Consider the following 18074-nt stretch of genomic DNA (forward strand, 5'->3'; position numbering starts at 1 on the left):
TTTTCATATTCCTTGCAAAATCCTGAATTTCTTTTGCATTTTCGAGTAAACGAAATACTTCAACTTTGAAAAAACGTATTTTCGTGACTGTAATTCGTTAGCGGAGAAATTCGGTAATAAATGTACAGTAAACACGCTTGGGATTTATTAATTGATAAACAAAAATCTCGGAATCGCTATTAGATTTACAAAATTCAATGAATAGGGGTAGATTTCACCCTCCTTAAGGGTGAATGTAGATAGTATTGGGGGTAGCACTTATTCTCGGGCTAAAATCGTACTGCCTCAAAGTAAATAATCATGTAAATGTCATTTAAAAACACTGGCTGAAACAATGTTGATAATTCACCACGTTTTCTCTCCATTTTAGGGGTTGTTTTTAGTTTTATTAAATTTTTTACATTAGATTCGCATTCAGCGATAAAAAAATACGTAGGAAACGTATAATTACACTTCCCTGCCGAAAAAAACTGGATTGCGTGACTGGAAGGGTTAACGAATATTGTCCAACGCTGATTTGACATTCATGACAACTACAAGTATCTAAAAATTTTTGGAAACATTGAAGAAACGTTTCGTCCCATTTGTCCGGAAATTCAAATAAGTCAATGCAAAAACGTCGATGCGTATGAACGAAAATTTGAAATATAAATCTCTCAAATCTTTTCCAGTTCGTTTTAATCGTTCGAGCTTCCACAATTCTACCGTCTCGTTTCAGTTGACCGAATCCTCGATAGAACCAGTAAAAATGTTCTTCTGGAAAATTTGCTAATATCCTGATATTCGAATGAAGACAATGATCGACGTTTCAATTCCGCATAATTATACACAGCAACGAAATTGAATAAAAAAATCATCAGCCGGCGCGCATTAACATCAATCTGCAATTACCGAAAGGGTCATCAGAATTACGTAGAGGGTAATAATTTGAGCAGTTTGATGCGTAATGAATACGCCGCAGCAATTAATCATCGCGGCCTGATTCGCAGCGGGCATAATTTCTCCATGAAATGTTTACGTGGCTGTTTCGTCCGACTGGAATTAAACCAGAAAATTATCTAGGCATTGAAATTCCCACGCACGAGTGCTAAATTCCAACGGATAGATACGTCGAGTAGCGCGCCTAGTTTGCACGCTTATACAACCGAGGCGCGACTCGGGAGCAGAGGTGCAGAAAGGCCGGCCGTTTGCTACGTCGCTACCCTATAAAACGATAAAACTGGTGTCCTTGTGGCTGACATATCGATGTCAGTGTCGGCGTAGCGACCAACCCTCGTCCTATGTTCAGCGCCAACCTGTGCGAAAATTCCAGCTTAAAGCTGTGTTCAGGAGTCTTTGGTTAGCAGCTTTGAGCTTACTCACCGATCCGCGGTTTCCCATCGTTCATACCTGGAACATAAATACAGAAGAATTTAGGAGGAGCTTTAGGTGCTCCATCTGCGCTGTCCGGTGCAGTGAAAGCTCTGTGACGAAGGAAAACAAGCGGAGAACATTTGTCAGTTTTGGGGATATAGGGGATGGTATTTAGGGGCGATTACTGGCCCGCGACCCCGATAACCGAGGGTGTCTACCACCTGGTGCTAATCACTGGCACATAATGTCACCTATAGGTTAACGCACAACCCTTCGCGAACGGCTGACGTCACATGCTCGACTGATTCTGTCATGCCTGAAATAGATGCCGTGCAATGTTCCTGGGAGGGGTTGTTTTTTTTTTTTTTTTTTTTTTTATGACCGAGGATTTAGGATCGAATCGTTTTCATTTCTCGCGTACGCGTGTCGAATTCGCCTCAATTCGCCCTGTGATTTCACCCGGATTGCCGCATAAATTTCGAGACTGAGGAGGCGGGTCGGATTTTGCATCGAGAATATATAGCGGGAGGTGGAGGAACTCAGCAGTTTTACCCATTTTACGAAGCTCTCAATTAGAGCCGTCAAACTTTTGTTGCTGCATAACTACGCTGAGGTATATTTTTCTTTCCCCCCTCCCCCGACCACCGTAACGTTATAACAACTCCGAGAAAATAGCCGGGCATAACCTTATATAATTGGAAATTAAAAATAGCTACCCTATTTTCGCAGAGTGGTTATAAATTAAGTTTTTATTTTTATTTTTTATGCAAGCGTTGGATTATATTTATTGTAGGTATAACTTTTAAACAGTGCAAGAAACACCTTTATCTTTTATAACTCCATTACCGTCTGGTTGAGTAACAAAAATTCAATTCAATTTTACAAGTTCGAATCATTCCACTTTCTCTAGTTAAATATTACCCTTAATTACTGATAAATTTTTGAACGATTTCAAGTGATTAATACGAATAAACGTTCATTGTGGTTTCGAGCAGCGAACAGAGCTCGCGAACACCCGAGTGTTATGACCAATAGCTCTGCATTAAATTCGAAGCGTGACTGAACAATATGGCGTCGAGAGAAGCAATCAGCTGATCGTTCCGGGCGATATTACAGGAATACCAAAGCACGGAAAACATCGTGCGAGCTGATAGGTCTCAATTTGGTTGTATTTAGTTGATGGAGGATGAAGAATACAACGAGAAAGAAGTTTCATCATTCATTACGACGATCTGGAAGCACGTGGCGTCGATCAGCATTACTTCGATCAATAGTATACGCCAAATACGTATTCAAACGTCAGTGCATTGACATTCTCTGCTAACGGAGCCTGAATGGAATATCGACAGGTGACAAACAGACGTTAGATTAGAATTTTAAATGTAACTTAAAGAAAAAAAAATTGTGTACACCGGAAATACAGAGTCCGCTTTTACCAGCCCCGGTTCTGCAATCTAACACCCAGTTGCCTTTTCAATTCCAGGAGAATGCTGAGAACCGTCCGGTTCCCGGACCAAATAGAATCCCGAGAGGCGACGAAACGGAAAACAAAGCACCGCGGGCGTCGGAACTCTTTAATTGCAGCTTTTAAACTGAATTGTCTAAAAGCATTTCGCTCCAAACGATCCCTCGAGTGGGACTCGGAAGCGAAGAACTCTCGACACCGGTGAAAGAGAAAAAGAACCCTTTCCGCTTGCCACCAACGATAAATTCTTCGGGGTTGCGTCACTACGCCACTTCGCCGCATCCTTTCAGCCAAATGTGATCGATATTGCCTTATAATACGGACAGGAAATCGCCAAAGAACCACTCCAGATGGATTAGGTCAAGTCAAACATCTCGCTCCACTCTGCCATCAGATTGTTAGGTCATCGCGCTATTATTCGCGGTGTCAGAGGACATAACGTTGACACGTGGGTCTGAGGCTTCACGTAAAATTCCTCGTGGTCGTTGATTTTTGCCGAAACTCCCACGTGCCGAATCTCATTTATCTACCAAGAACTAGCAGACGATTCATTCTCATCTGATGTGCGGAAATTTTCTCCCTCAAAACTGCATGCATCAATAATTTATTCCAAGACCTTTGAGAAGATTGATTTTTACACTTTTTATAGAATGAATCGATTTCTGGCCAAAAAGCAAACAGTAAATTGTTTATTACAAAAAGTTTACATTAAATAAACAAACGGGTACGCACTTCCACAGAGAATGTAATTGTGAAACTACTGTCGAAGTTTCATATCGATCCATCCAACGGTGTTCAAATAATGTGTTCTCCCAGTTTGAAAAAAGTGGTTTCGAGAAAAATGCGTTCAAGTTTTACGAGCACTCAGCACGCGCTGCGAGACACTACAGCAAAATCGAGAATTGAACCTTTTAAAAAAATTTTTCACTATAGGACCAACTGGATATTGTTTTTATTACCCTAAAATACTGGTGAAGCAAAAGAAAAAAAAAATCGTATTTTCCCTCTTCAAGTGAGAGAAACCTTTATCTAGTCATGTTTTCAATTTATTGAATGATTTGCCGACGTTTTTGGAACCGTTTACAGTGGAAGCTTAATTTCAAGTTGAAAAACCGATGAAATATAATGTATAATAAGTTTGATTCCTAATTATTAATCCTGATTGTGAAACGGATGAAAAAAGAAAAACTCAGCATATCGAGCTTTCTCCGCGTTCAACGAATATTTATATTTGTATATAAGATGGAAGAAAAAAACGGCATTTTTACCTCACATTTCACAAATTTTCTTTCAAAATTTGCAAGGGTGTAAAATACATCTGTGTTGCCTGCTACTCGTATACAGAAGTTGGCAGGTATGTTAAACTGCCGGTCGCAGGTTTTAACTCAGATCAATATTTATGACCAATAACTGTGAGAACCCCCTCGTCAATCAACCACGCAAAAGTTTCTCTCGGTCTACAAATTCCTATCACCTTTATGGTTAGTGGCGAAGATGGAGAGCGGATGGAGCCAATGAATCAAGGGGTCAAGGCGTGAAACATAAAGAATAATAACTAATTCTAGGAAATAAAAAAAAATCGTTTGAAAAAGTAGTAAATTCGTTGATCACTGACCGATGGAGAAATCATCGTTTAAAAATAGGAAGCATGGAGTAGTTTTCACGTCCAATATTTTTCAGCTCTTGTCTCCTTTTAGAGTCGCAGGACAGTTTAATCACGGAGAGTTCACTTTCAGCAACTGCATTGCAGATTCATGTTCCCAAGTCCACTCTGTGAAATACGTCTAGCAGCCAGAGTCCAAGCTGGAAAACTGCAATACTCCACCACAAAAGATGAGCATTTGGAGCTTACAGGAACGAGATATTGTACATATTTCACACGCGTGACGTGCCTTACAAAACGTTCAATAAACGGACCAGTAGTCCAGAAAAGTTGTTAGAAAGTATACCGAGTGACCGGTGCGATAGCGAAATTCAACAGAGTAATCTGTCCGCTGTGTGAAATAGCCCCAGCTTTCACTGCTGAATAAATTCAGCGCTTTGTCAGGTGTTCAGGATAAACTTCAGCTGCTTACGATGGAGCAATCAGTGGATTCGAAAGTTTGGACTAAACTCTGCCTCGAAATGCCTGCCACCTTAAACTTCGTTAGCAATCACAATTGATTGTGCCGTTCGTCGAAGTACCATCTTTTTTTCTCTGGTCTTTTATGGGCCGCAGTTAATGCCAAAACGAAAAAGACCGCTATAAAAGCTTCAAAATCCTACTGTTTGGATGCAGGATCGAGACTGCGGATCATTAGGAAGAAGAACTATTATTTTTGGTTTCAACTCGTATCACGCTCACTTGAAAGGACCCAAGACATCGTTATTGAAAAATACCCTGAAACATCGTCCTGGATTGAAGATACGGCATATCCACAATCCGGTTCAGGTCCAACAAATAAAAAGCTGAGACGTCATCGAAGATAGTTCAAGTATCGTAATGGATAAGTGTATATTTCATTGATTAGGTATAGTTTTCAGGATACACGGATGACGAAACTAGGTAGTGTGTGCATACAGAAGGTTCAACCATTCGAACACCTGAGGTTCCCTTCATGCGACGGAGCGCATTTTTAAGTGTTCTACTTTTCGTGACTTGAATTTATCCCGAAAGATCGTTAAACGGTTATTCATGGTCTACGAAACGATCGACCACGACTACATGCAACGCTGCAAGTGCAGGTGGTGTGATCACAATGAACGCTTCGCCTTGCCTCGCCTCCCTTGAATAGCAGATCAATTAATTACACCGGAGAACAGAACCTTCCTTCCTCCTCCCTCCACCTCAGATATGATGTACGCGCATCCGTTAATTACAATTGGATTGATGATCTTGCACCGGTCATTAGTTTCGTGAAATCGAGCGCTTGGTACAAATTCACAGTCAACTTGGCCCTTTACGCCGCGACCTGAATCGCCTTTTTTACGGAAAAACTCCCTCCGGGGAGCCGTAGCTCCGTCGAGGTGTTAATTGCTCCCAGTTTTCAACACGGCTGGGTCGATTCGACGTCCTGGTTACAAGCCATCGTCCATATGCCGAGACCTAGAGATGCCTAATCGTTCCCACAAGAGTTTTAGCGACCCTCTTGAACCCGCCGACTGTCTAATCGGATTGAGGGGATTAGGTCATGTATTCTACCGACTAAACCGAGCCTCGGGTGACTCGAACGAGGTTTATTTGCTTCGGGCAAATCATGCCCATAACTCGATTTTACCACTCTCTCACTCTCTCTCCCCCTCTGGAACTGAAGTGGAAACGGATATATCCGAGGGCGCGAGCTTCTCATGATACACCGCATTACGAACCGAATCAATTCACTTGAATAACAATCAGTGGTTCAGTCAATTGCGGCTACGGTGACAATAATCGTGGTAATGATAATGGTGATTGCACTGGTTACGATAATGACGATACATGAACTTATAATGGCTCTCTCAAGTATGGAATGGAGGAATGAAGAGCAGGACATGCGGAAAGTCACTAAGTGGTTTTATCATTAGCGTCATAAGTTCCGAAGTGAAGTGCGAAGGAGATGACATTGGTTAAGATGAAGAGTGCGATGATCGTGTCAATGGCAGTGATGATTATGACTATAAAAGCTACTACACGTGGTGTGCGGAAAACATCATTCTCAACTTTGACAGTCATTTCAGATCTCCTCACTAAATTTGGAGTGTCATGACTAGTCGTGAAATGCGTGTAAATTGGCCGAAGATTGGCTGGCTTACGAGTCTTGCTTGTGATTCCGTACCTTTTCGGGCAAGTTTAGCGAGGACAACTCGACACTCCGCAACTCTCTGTCACTCGTGTAAAATCCCGCGAAGAACGAAGCGAGTAAGACGCGTGATTGGAGAGACACCAGGAGTAGCAACAACAACGATATTCAAAATGTCAATAGAATCGACGTGAAGAAAAAGACTGAACTACACAACAACTGGAATACCGTGATGCAGTTAAAGACGGCGAGAACGCGGACTGGTCTCAGCGATTCCGTCGAATTTGGCGTAGGTATGTTTTCGACGAGACTGACTACTCGCGGGGCGACCGCGTGGCGAGGTACCTGACACCGGGGGTGGCGTTGGCACGCCGCCGCGTCTTCTTACCCCCACTGGTGGTCGGGCAATCGAGCCTGCTACCCGGAGCCACCCTTTGGCGGGGAATCGCTATTCCAGCAGGGGCGACGCGGGCCGCGGATGAACGCTGAGAAAGCCGCGCAACTCTCTTTCTCTCCCTCTCTCTTTGGATTTTTGTATTTATATCGATCTATCTTCTGGATGTAAATATTTTCTTTTCCCTCCAAATGTATTTATTTTTTAAGCATCTGTCTCTCTCCTGTACAAATGTACATTTGCCAACATTGTTATGGTAAAATACATGTCATCTCTCTCTCTCTCTCTCTGGGATCCGTTATGTTTCAGTACCATAACTAAATTTTTGGTCTTCTTCACAAGGTCATCTAATGAAAAGTCAAGTTCAGTATGACGTCAGATACCCTCGAATTTGAAGTTTGCGCCCATCGTCTCAATTCGAAATTTTACTACTGGATCGGTCGATTATTAATTATTTTTGTTGTATCGCTACACTGTACCTAATTGACTGGTAAAAGCAGTTCAAAGCACTGGAGTTTGTTCAGGCAGTCTCAACAGACCATTGATTTCCGAATTGACTAGTCAGCTTCTCTGTTCTTTTCATAAATGCTCTGTTATACATATCGCATCGGTAAATATTCGACTTATCCAACATTTTGAGTTATTTTGTCAGCCATTAAGGCAATTAGACAAATGTTACTTAAGTGGCGAAAATCCGTCGACTCTTGATACGGTGTTCCTGTTTTAGTTGGAGATTACATAGGTTAGATATAATCGTTTCTGATTGCAGTTTAATAATTTTTAAGATATTCGAGAGCAACTTCTATTTAATTTTGAAGGGATTTCAGACATTAACAATAGAAAGTTTCCCATCAGGTGCAAATACTTTTTATACTCCCACACTCTTTTCATAAAGCTAACGTCTGAAAAATCATATTCTCAATAACACGATGCTTTATGTTATTATTCATGAAGATATCCACGAAAGTGACTCGATGCCATGAGCTTATACTCCCACAGGCTTTCGATGCATCCTGTCGACACAAAGAGAACGTTCGAAGGACACAATAAAGAGGTAAAAGGGCGAGTGCCTGCGATTGTGGTCCCTGGGCAATCCGTAGGGGTTTCGTTATGAAAATACGTCGACGATATCAGAGTCACCAGGGTATTGACATTCAGTTTTCCGCAAACAGAACGGCGCAATTTTGCGCAATAAGAATAATCGGCTGTTTCCATTTTGCTGGGTCCCCGTATGGTGAATGCCATTTTTTCACCATCGCATCGTAGTGTCGTAGAGACACACCGAATGGTCGTATCACTTAGGAAATTACGTATCTCGCGTTTCCCTCGCATTTCCCTCACAAATAGCCAATCGATCGTGAGCGCAGCGAAAAATTACTTCGAAACAATGCAATCCAACTTTGAACCCTTGGTATTTACGCTCAGCATCTCGAATCAGCCGGAGCTACAAGCAAGTGATCGGGGTCACGATTAGCGACTGTATAGCGACAGAAATTACTGCACATGGATACATAAGTCATCTACCGTACCGTAAAAACACCTCAGAGACCAACAACTTTCACGTGATTACCGAACATTTTCAAGAAGGCGAACTTCGCCCTCTAATTCCCGATGCAGGAGACCGAAAGCAAGTGAACTGCCGATCCACGGTGTATATAATCGCTCAGTTACCAAGCGATTCAATACCCGATCAATGATCGACCCCCTGCACCAGCTAATTGGCGGTCGAGAGTCGACGGGTGCAGATGCCGTGAAACCCACTCGCTTATCCCACCGCTGCCACCAAACACTGCGCGACTGAAGGCGACCCCGAGAGGCATCGCAAGCGCTACCACCTACCAGCATTACAACCAGGAGTTTGTGAACAATATTTTTCACCTCATTTCCCTCGAGGCGAACCTTGTACGAGTTATTCTGGCGTTATTTGCCCGCAGAACGAACAACGTTTCGAAACCTGAAACGAATAAAAAAATTTGTAAGAGACCATCATTGGCATTTCGGGCTCGCGGATCTTTCCTTTCAGTATCGAACTTTCGATCGAATCCCACCGGGCGATTTTTTCATCCCAGAATTTCCATCAGTCGACTCCTCCGACGGACTGCCGTCGCCAATAAACGACCGCCAGTGAAACGAAACGAAACGAATCAAGTCAAGCCTCATCGACGATCGACCGGGCGACCACCCCTCGCCTCGTCTGGGCCACCCAGTACCAAGGGGGTTGTTCGACCTTGCGCCGTTTTTCAGAGCTACAAGGCGAGAGGTGAGCGGTGAAAGATTTTACAGATTTCAAATCGAAACCCCCCACGTATCGAAGTCTATGGAGGAGTGGGTTCGTCCCGCGCAGAAAATTGTTAATACATACACCAAGATACACAGGCGCCCGCAATCTTGCAACTTGAAACTCACAAAGGACTGTCGCAGTAACAGGAGCAGCGAGTGGAAAGAAAGTTGATGATAAAAATTGATGAAACTGGACCGACAAACTATTGTCGACGGGTTTTCTTACTGGGGATTCAGCGAATTGGAAAACATGATGAAAAATGTACGTCTCGTCGAATGTTTTAGTCCTTGGAGTCGTTCGATTCGATATTCCATGTCATTGCAGCTGCACTTTAATGCAAAATACACGTCGACTTTTCATCGTTTCGCAATTAAATTCCAAAGCAGTTGTTCGACGGAATAAAAAAAATGTATATGCGTGAATAGATAAGCTGTAATGTAATCGCGTTACAGAGCACAGATAAGACGCTCACTGAAAATCTCTGTCGCGATAAGACACGGTTCAATGTTTGTTTAATTCTGTTTTCCAAACGTTTCTTCCTCGCGCTGATATCTCGTCGAGTTTATACTACTGCTATAACGGGATTGCTTGAAGATCTAAAAATTGTACTGTATGTATACTAGGGTGTTGCACGAAAAAATAATGTGTTTTTCCTACGTGACGTCTAATATAGCGCTCATTCGACTTTTCACTTTTTTAGAACTTCGTAGACGTAAGGTAGAACATTCACCTGTGGAGAGAATCTTTCTTTTAATCCAAACAAACGTTTTAGAGGGTGCCACGATGGAAATTTGCAAATTATTTTTATAACACCCTAATGTATGTGTAACAATTCGTGGATTTGAAATTCAGAAAGAAAAAAAAAATAACTTTTGTGCTGTGGACACTGTTTCGATTGAATGGGGGAAAATTGAAAGAGTAAAAGTTCCAGGGTCGACTAGTCACCACTTTGGAACAAAAACATGAATTCGAACTTCAGCAATACGTCTTCCTTTAGAACGCGATCCTAACATTCTACCAGCGTAAATGCGGGCGCTTGTAATTCAAGCCAATCGTATAAGGTGAACGCGGACCGCAATGTCTTCAAGGGTTGCGTGCTTCGTCGACGTTGATCATTCGTCCCTGATCTGCGGGAAAGTCCGGCTTAAAATTGCGTCAGGCGGGTAAATTCTTCCATTCGGCCACCCCGAGTCAAAGTTTATGTTTACTGGTCAAGTGCCGCCCATACGGGGGTTGAAAATGAAAACTCGATGAAGCAGGGACAAAAACAGAAAGGGCAGATAACTTTCACGCTGAATGCATTAATGCCCAGAGCAGGAATATCGTGGTGATAAAAATTTCAACAGCCGACAGAAAAAAAAGTGTTGAAACGACCTCTAAAAGTCGACTGAAGACGCTGGCGAGGAAGGGAAAAACTTACTTTGACTTCCGTATACTTTTAGCGTCCAGACCGTAAATGAGGTTGATAAAACTCTGTTGCACATTCCCCGTTCGCTATGTCTGAATGGATGAAAAGGCTGGTGGAATGATTTAGGTACCATGAAAAATCGGCACATGCATGCGGTCGAAACGAGGAGATACATTTTGAAACGACCCGAATAACGGGAGGGAATTGAATTAGGGGTGAGGTGCACAGTGGTGCATCCTGGCGCATAGCACTCGAGTCCTCCTTCTGCCTGGGCCGGCCCGCACCCTCCAAGGCCTCTTAACCTAGCTTCCTTCCTGCTGCAGGGGGCACGGAATTTGCAATTCAAATCACGCGATGCCTACCTGTGCTACATGCGAGTAAGACTTAAAACAACTTTGTAGATGCCTCGAGCTCCACTATGCGTTCATCCAGTTATCTTCTGTTCATCTGTTATATCCAGTAGTGGCTGTCTGCTACCTCTTATACATATAGAAGGTATGTAAGCCTCACGGCACCAAAATACAGAATGTACGTGACGACTCCCAACCTCTTTTTAGCCATTAAGCTCTCACGTGCTGACGTGCCCGCAAACAAGGGAGAAGTACGTCTTCTTCTTAATGCACGAGGTATGCTATTGCATCGGTGCTGAGGGGTCAAAGTTCTGGAAGAACACCTCTTTGCTTCCAAGGATAACCGCGAATTCGTTTCCAACTAGTGAATCGGTTGTATCAAACGCCTCCAGGATAATTCTTGGTCTAGTTTCAGCTGTCAACGGGTAGAAGCCTTTAGAGAAATCCCTAAACTCGGGATGATCCTGTTTATTCGCACACTAACAGAACTCTGCGTCTTCCCGCGTGGGCAAAGTCTTGTATTATCACAGGACGAGAAGATGATACGAACAGGCAAGAGAGAGCTGGAGTCAATTCTGCAGGGATGGAGCTCTTTGTCGGGATCTCAGGGGTGGGACCCAACAGTACCGAGGGGACCACCTGGTTAATGGTTCCATTTTCGCACGTTTCCAACTCTGCTGCGACTCGTTCCACCAACGAATCCCAACGGCTCTCACACCTCCGTTAAGACGGTACATTGCATTACACCTCTGGAAGGCGCGGGCTCTGACTAATTTTCAGAGATTTCCCTCTCTCTCTATTTCTCTCTCTCTCTATCTCTCTCTCTCTCTTACTCTCCGCCTCTATCTATCTCTCTTTCTCTCTCTCTCTCTCTTACTCTCCGTCTCTCTCTCTCTCTTTCTCTCTCTCTCTTCCTGTTAATACGTCTTGAATGCGGAAGAGGCTGAAGTCTGTTCTTCTGACAAAGTTCACAACCTGCACACTTTCACCGAGATGTACCCAAAACTGAAACTTTTATTTTTGTCAGTAGTCCAAGTCCTCGACATGTCTTTCAAATGTCCGTAAGCAGATTAAAAAAATAACGCCATCTCAGAAAACGACTTCAAGCAGGCATTAATCAATCTTCAATTGTACTGTACCTCAAAAGTATTCATCAGTTCTTGAGACACGAGACTATGATGACACGGTGTTAGACAGAAATCGGTATTTTTTGTCCAACTGTTCAAACAGCAGTGTGTAATGCTATGACGGTACATCCCTTCCGGACAACTGCAAGGCAGTTAAAGCGGCCCGCAGAGTTACGATAAAAGAGTGGAAGCACGACGACTGGGCCATGAACCGGGCGGCATGAAATAATCCAATAAAACTTTTACGAACGATCGAGCAAAACCTTAATATCGCACATATATACACAGAGATTAAACCGACTCGCTAGCATTCCGCAGCGCTCTGACTGTGAACCGGAAATGGCTCGGGGATGTGGGGTGTAGCTTGTAACAACGTGCAGAAGTTGTGCTTAGTGCTGCAGCTTGCTGCCAGGGTCGAAAACGGGAACGGGAATTCTGCTGCCTACAGTAACTCGTGGCAATTAATAGCCACCGGTGTCTCCAGCTCGGGGTGCAAGGCGCTATATTTCACAAGAGAGAGCGAGGAGAAGATGACGAGGCGAAATAGCTGCCACGTCGACATTAGTTTGTGTTTCGTGCGGAAAACAGGGAAGGAAGGAAGGAAGGAAGGGAAGGAACAGCACTGAAAATTCCTGGAAAAAAGAAGGCGAAATCTCTACGGTGCTGCAGGAAGTGAGTCACGAGGTAAGCAAAATTAACTTTCTAAAAGTTTTACGCCAGGGGTGATGGAAAGAAGGCGACAAAACAACTTCGTTAACAGCTGTTGCACCGATCCTTAGAACAAAATTTGTATATTTATAAACGTCGCGTGGCAACGAGCTTTCGAACAAAATTAATTTTCAAGGACTGAACGTAGGTGACACTAAAAAATTCGGTTAAGTTAAACAGTCTGATGTGCAATTAGATATCAGAGTCGACTCTATGAAAGTCCTGTGAAAAAAAGGTTCTCTAAAGAAAATTATGCATTGACTAATTTTAAAACATCAATCATTTCAATTTTTAGACTACGCCAACATGACTTTCTTAAGCTTGAGCAGGCTTAGGTCCCCACTCAAAGCCACATTTTGTAAAGTTGAGTCACCTGGTCCCTGAAGCAGGTGCAGAATTTGAGCAATATGTCGGGATTAACAGTTCGAACATTATTCCTATACACCTACCAAGAGTAGTAAATCAGTGTTGACTGCTTGGCCGAGGATTGCAGTATGCACTAGAGAAGGTATCTCCGATACAGGTCAGAATATGGAGCATCAAGCCATCCACGATGTTACGTTAATTATCTTTCCGACGGTCCGGTTTATTATGAAGCGAAAACCCCAGCAGCTGTCTGTGTTGCATGCCAAAAACTAATCCAAGCTCATGTGGAAGCACATTTTGCCCTCCTGGAAGTTCTCAGCATTAAGAGAAAAGGAAGAGATCCATTGGAATCATCCACTGCGTCGTTTTTAGGTCATTCATTATTCCCCTCTTGCACCTGAACTGACAATGAGGTAGAGTCGATAATTCGGTTCGGTTATCGGCCGATCTGGAAGGGCAAGGGATGTAGCGAGTCATCACCAGGGTCAGAGGGTCGCATGGAAGAGCGAGACGCCCGCGAATTCGAGTCCAAGTCGCAGCCGCCAAGCTAATGGCGTACTCGCGTGTCCTGGGCGATAACCGGCTTCGCAGAATTAGAACCCAAAAATAGAGTTGACGCGATTATCGTGGAGATCCTGCTGCTAGTCTCGAATTACCGGCCACGTTCATCGGCGATGAGGACGCGATGCAATTTCACTTTATTCCAACCCCCTCAAGGTGTTTCTGATGATGATGATAACTCCGGGAACTTTTTCGTTAACCAGAAACCGACTTTGACTTTGGTCTTGATGGGGTTCAGCCGCTACCAGCGAACGTCGCCGTTCGGTTTCACTTGCAGATCATTCTGATCATCACTCTACCCGCAAATTAATTTGCGGCTTAAGACTACAAGCTCACTCAGGGATTAAGTGGCTTGTTCTAGGGGTTTCGGCAAGGGTCACATGGGTCATGTACACAATCATACGCCGTGTAGCGAAACCCTACAGTCTGATGCGAAATTGTTATTATCTTACACACCGCGCCAAGCGGTCGTGAATTGGTTAAGCTTTGCAATTTTCTTCAACATCCTCACGGATGACCTGCACAGGGATGAATAAACTCACATGTTATGTGTTGCCCGCGTATATTGTATGATATTTCGGTTAAGTGAGATTCTGCTCCAGGAGAACCAGAACGAAACGACCCTAGGGATGTTTTCAAGTAGATTTGATCTCAAGCCCCGAACACCAGTAGCAATACTTTGTTGTTCAAGCAATATTGCATTTGTTCATCGGTTACCCTTTTACCTGCAGGTGAAGTTTTGAGTTGTCGAAATTTTTCAAAACGCCAGTACGATGGGAGTGTCTGTAGAACCGACGAAAGTAGAAAAATGATAACAATTTTTTAGTATCGAATCTTAGATGAGCGGAAACTGAGTAATCTCAATTTCATCGCGCATCATCATAATTTAGAACACAAATGGTTCGTACGGGAAGTGTTGTTATCGAAACGTCGGATGGACTTAATTCGCAACGGGCAACCCCTGCCAACGCTTCGGCCGAGTTTCCCAACCCTAAGAAGTTCTAGGGCTGTAGCCTGCCTACGAGTTACTACGGACGATAATATCCAAGGCTCGAGCCAAGGTTGTTCCTCTCTATTTCTAGAGGTTCAATAACTCAAGGACAGATTAAATTTGTCGGGCAAACAAGGAGAGAGTTAGCGAGAGTGAATGAGTGGGAGAGAGCGAGAGAAACAAACACCTCGCCGCTATTCGAGCCCGATCATCATCACTCTCTTTCCACTATCAAGTGACAAAGTGGCTTATGCTTCGCAGGCTGAAGAAAAATTCGTATGCGTGGAGATATCGGTGTTATTTCTTGATGTCATCTATTACTCAAATTTTACCTTATACACTTAAATTGTTTAGAACCGGTGAGATCGAGACTTTTACATGTATCCAAGCAAAGAGGCGGGTCGATCTACTTTGATATTGTTTTTCTCGTTGAGTAATCAGGCTCAAGGGAAACGAAAGACTCTTTCAAATCTATGACGTCAATTCGTAAGAAAATATTTCCAGAAGCAAAGTATAAATCATAGAATTTTTCAAATTGAATTGTCGCAAAAATTAATTTACGCTAGCCTGTCAAAGCAAAATTTGTAGTTTTTATTCAAGTTAAAAAAAAACGATTCCCATTTTTTCAGAGCATTAATGAAGACTTGAAAGCACAAGGTCGTGCCAAAGAAGAAATCTTAAGTCTCCTAACGAGTCGACCTAAATTTAATCCTGGCAGTCTTTCACGGTGCGTTCACCGTAATTAATTTTCTTGGCTTCGTCGAGAGTGAGTAAGGATTCTAGAACACCTTAATCCTTGTTCGATCATAGCTTTGACAGCACCGCTTCTAGTACGGCAATTTTCATAATCAGTCAGGTTTCGGCTATGCTTGGCAACAACACTTTCGTAGCCGGTTATTACGGCTAATCGTAAGTCGGCGAGTGGCGGGCGGCGATAACGAGAGAATGAAAATAAGGCGGAATATTTACGCCGTATCACTACACAGGCTCGAGCATCTCCAACGGATCGCCCAATTCAACAGAGAAACACGTGAGAAGAATTTACAAATCCTTCCATCATCGTCTTTATCATATCATACTTGGTGAAATGTTTTAAACCATAGGTACTCTCATAAACGAATCAAGAACGGAAGTAAAACATCCAGTTTCCCAGAGATCCGAAATCAAATCTGAAAGACGCTGCCAAGTTACAAAATGGGATTTGGGTACCATTTGTACAATACTGTAACGCATACTAGTGGGTAGTGTATGGTGTGTATATTAATAATATAAGGGTTCCCAACGCCTGTTCTGTGTGTATGGGACCTTAATATGAAACTTGAAGTCATACTGTACCACAATCTATAGTACGTGTCAAATCTCTTACTTATTTGAAAATCGGATGTTGTGCACACATTCCAACGGTCATTAAATTTGGTACCTGGGTTATGCTAAACTCCAAGAAAAATGTCCGAAGCCACCAAACGAACACATAGAAAATATTTGTGTAATGTTTGACACCTCCGTTTTCACGAACTTTGATTAAGTATGTCTTACAACGCACACACGTTTATGCTTAGAATATTTTTTGTTGTTCTTATACCCGGCTAGCACCGTATTCTACTATATTAACCATTTGTGTACATCAATGGCCCATTTTGAGACAAGGTTCATTAAGTGCAGTCTGGGAACCATCGAAGAAGATTTTCGTTGCAAATTTAGAGCGACACTCGGTGGTTCCCGAGGGTGGCGGGAAAAAGGGGGACAAAGGGTGGCACGCGGTCGAAGAGGTAATTTATCACCGCTAACGGAGCTCTGGATAGAAGTGAGAGTTGCGCCTGCCAGCTCAGGGCTACGTGTACATATAATAACGAAGCAAAAAGTTGGTCCCTCGAAAGTCGTGTACCCTGAGCCTGGGGTGTGAAATTCACTCCCTGGCTTCGGTGTAAGGTCGACACCTTGAGTGTACTCTGCACGCTTGGCGAACGAACCCACTTCCGTATGTAAATGAATGTAAACACGCATGTAGACATTTCATCACGATTCTAGTCCAAACGCAAGTTTACACCCTGGTCTTAACGCTCGGTTACAATGCGTCTAATCATCAAGGGTTATTTTTCAGGGGAAAACCGCACGTGCTGAACTCGTTTCGAATTGAGAAATAAGGGTCTTTGAGAATATCAGTAATCTGGAGATCGTGAACCATGAAGTGATGATCGCGTTATGGGCAGAGTGAACGAGCAGAGACACCGTCAGTACAACGTTTAATTAACAAAGCTGTAAACTCGATTCCTGCAACAATGCTTGGCCGTAACTGTTGGAATCTCTGTTTTTATACATCCGTACAACTTTGGTGTCGTCTCGGGTTGAATAAAATTAAAATAATAATCGCGTTAAAATGAAATGAAAACAGAAAGCTCGACTCGTTGAGAATAAATTGGCGAGAATAAGAAAAAAGCAAAAAAACAAAGTAAGCAGGGTTCTATTTATACTCGTAACTCCGTTGTATCGCTCAACAATCCAAAGGTATAATTAAAGTCTCATTCCTAACGTGAATCGCATAAAGGGGAGTTCGTGTGCGAAAACTTGAAAGCTCGCTTTTTAAGCTTGTACCTCGAGCAAAAAATTTACTTACGACATTTCCCTTCATTTTTTTTCTCTCTCTCTCTCTCTCTCTCTCTCACTTTTGGCTCGCGAAAGGTAAGAAGATTGTGTGCAGCTGACATGTTGTTTCACATTGCAAATTGAAAAGATCCTGATCTATTACTCCAGGACCGTGAATAATCGTCGTTGGTAATAACTTATTTAAGCTATTACGCAAAATGTTTTAATAATTTTAGTACTTTAATGCCTGCATACGTCCAAGCGTAATCGCCGATCTGATTAGCATTATTATCTGACGACTGGTGGCAAATCGTTAACGAATATTTTTTATGGTCCCCAGGAGAGTCGTTAGAATTAATTGCAGGGACCACACGAGTAACGAACTGCAGAGCCATTGTCAGCGTTGTTGTCGAGCTCTGATAGAAGGGCTAGAAATACTTCAATTAAGCGTTTCTTTCATTTCCACCAGAGACCAACAATTCGAATACCATTCGGCAAGATAAAGATCACCCTAACAACAATTCGATGATAAGATTTGGAGCGAAGAATCTAACATATGAAAATTCCAGTAACGCGGTGATGTTCTATTCATAGTGACCACTCTTTTCGCTGAGTTCTGAGCCCAGTCATAAAGCAATATTTTCACTTGTGTGGTAATGTCAAACTTTGGTAGGTTGACACTGTACATGCTGCCGGTAACTTGACACCGTTAAGTGATCTCGCCAGTGC

Source organism: Neodiprion fabricii, chromosome 4 (assembly GCF_021155785.1).
Source record: "Neodiprion fabricii isolate iyNeoFabr1 chromosome 4, iyNeoFabr1.1, whole genome shotgun sequence".
Classification (NCBI taxonomy): Eukaryota; Metazoa; Arthropoda; class Insecta; order Hymenoptera; family Diprionidae; genus Neodiprion; species Neodiprion fabricii.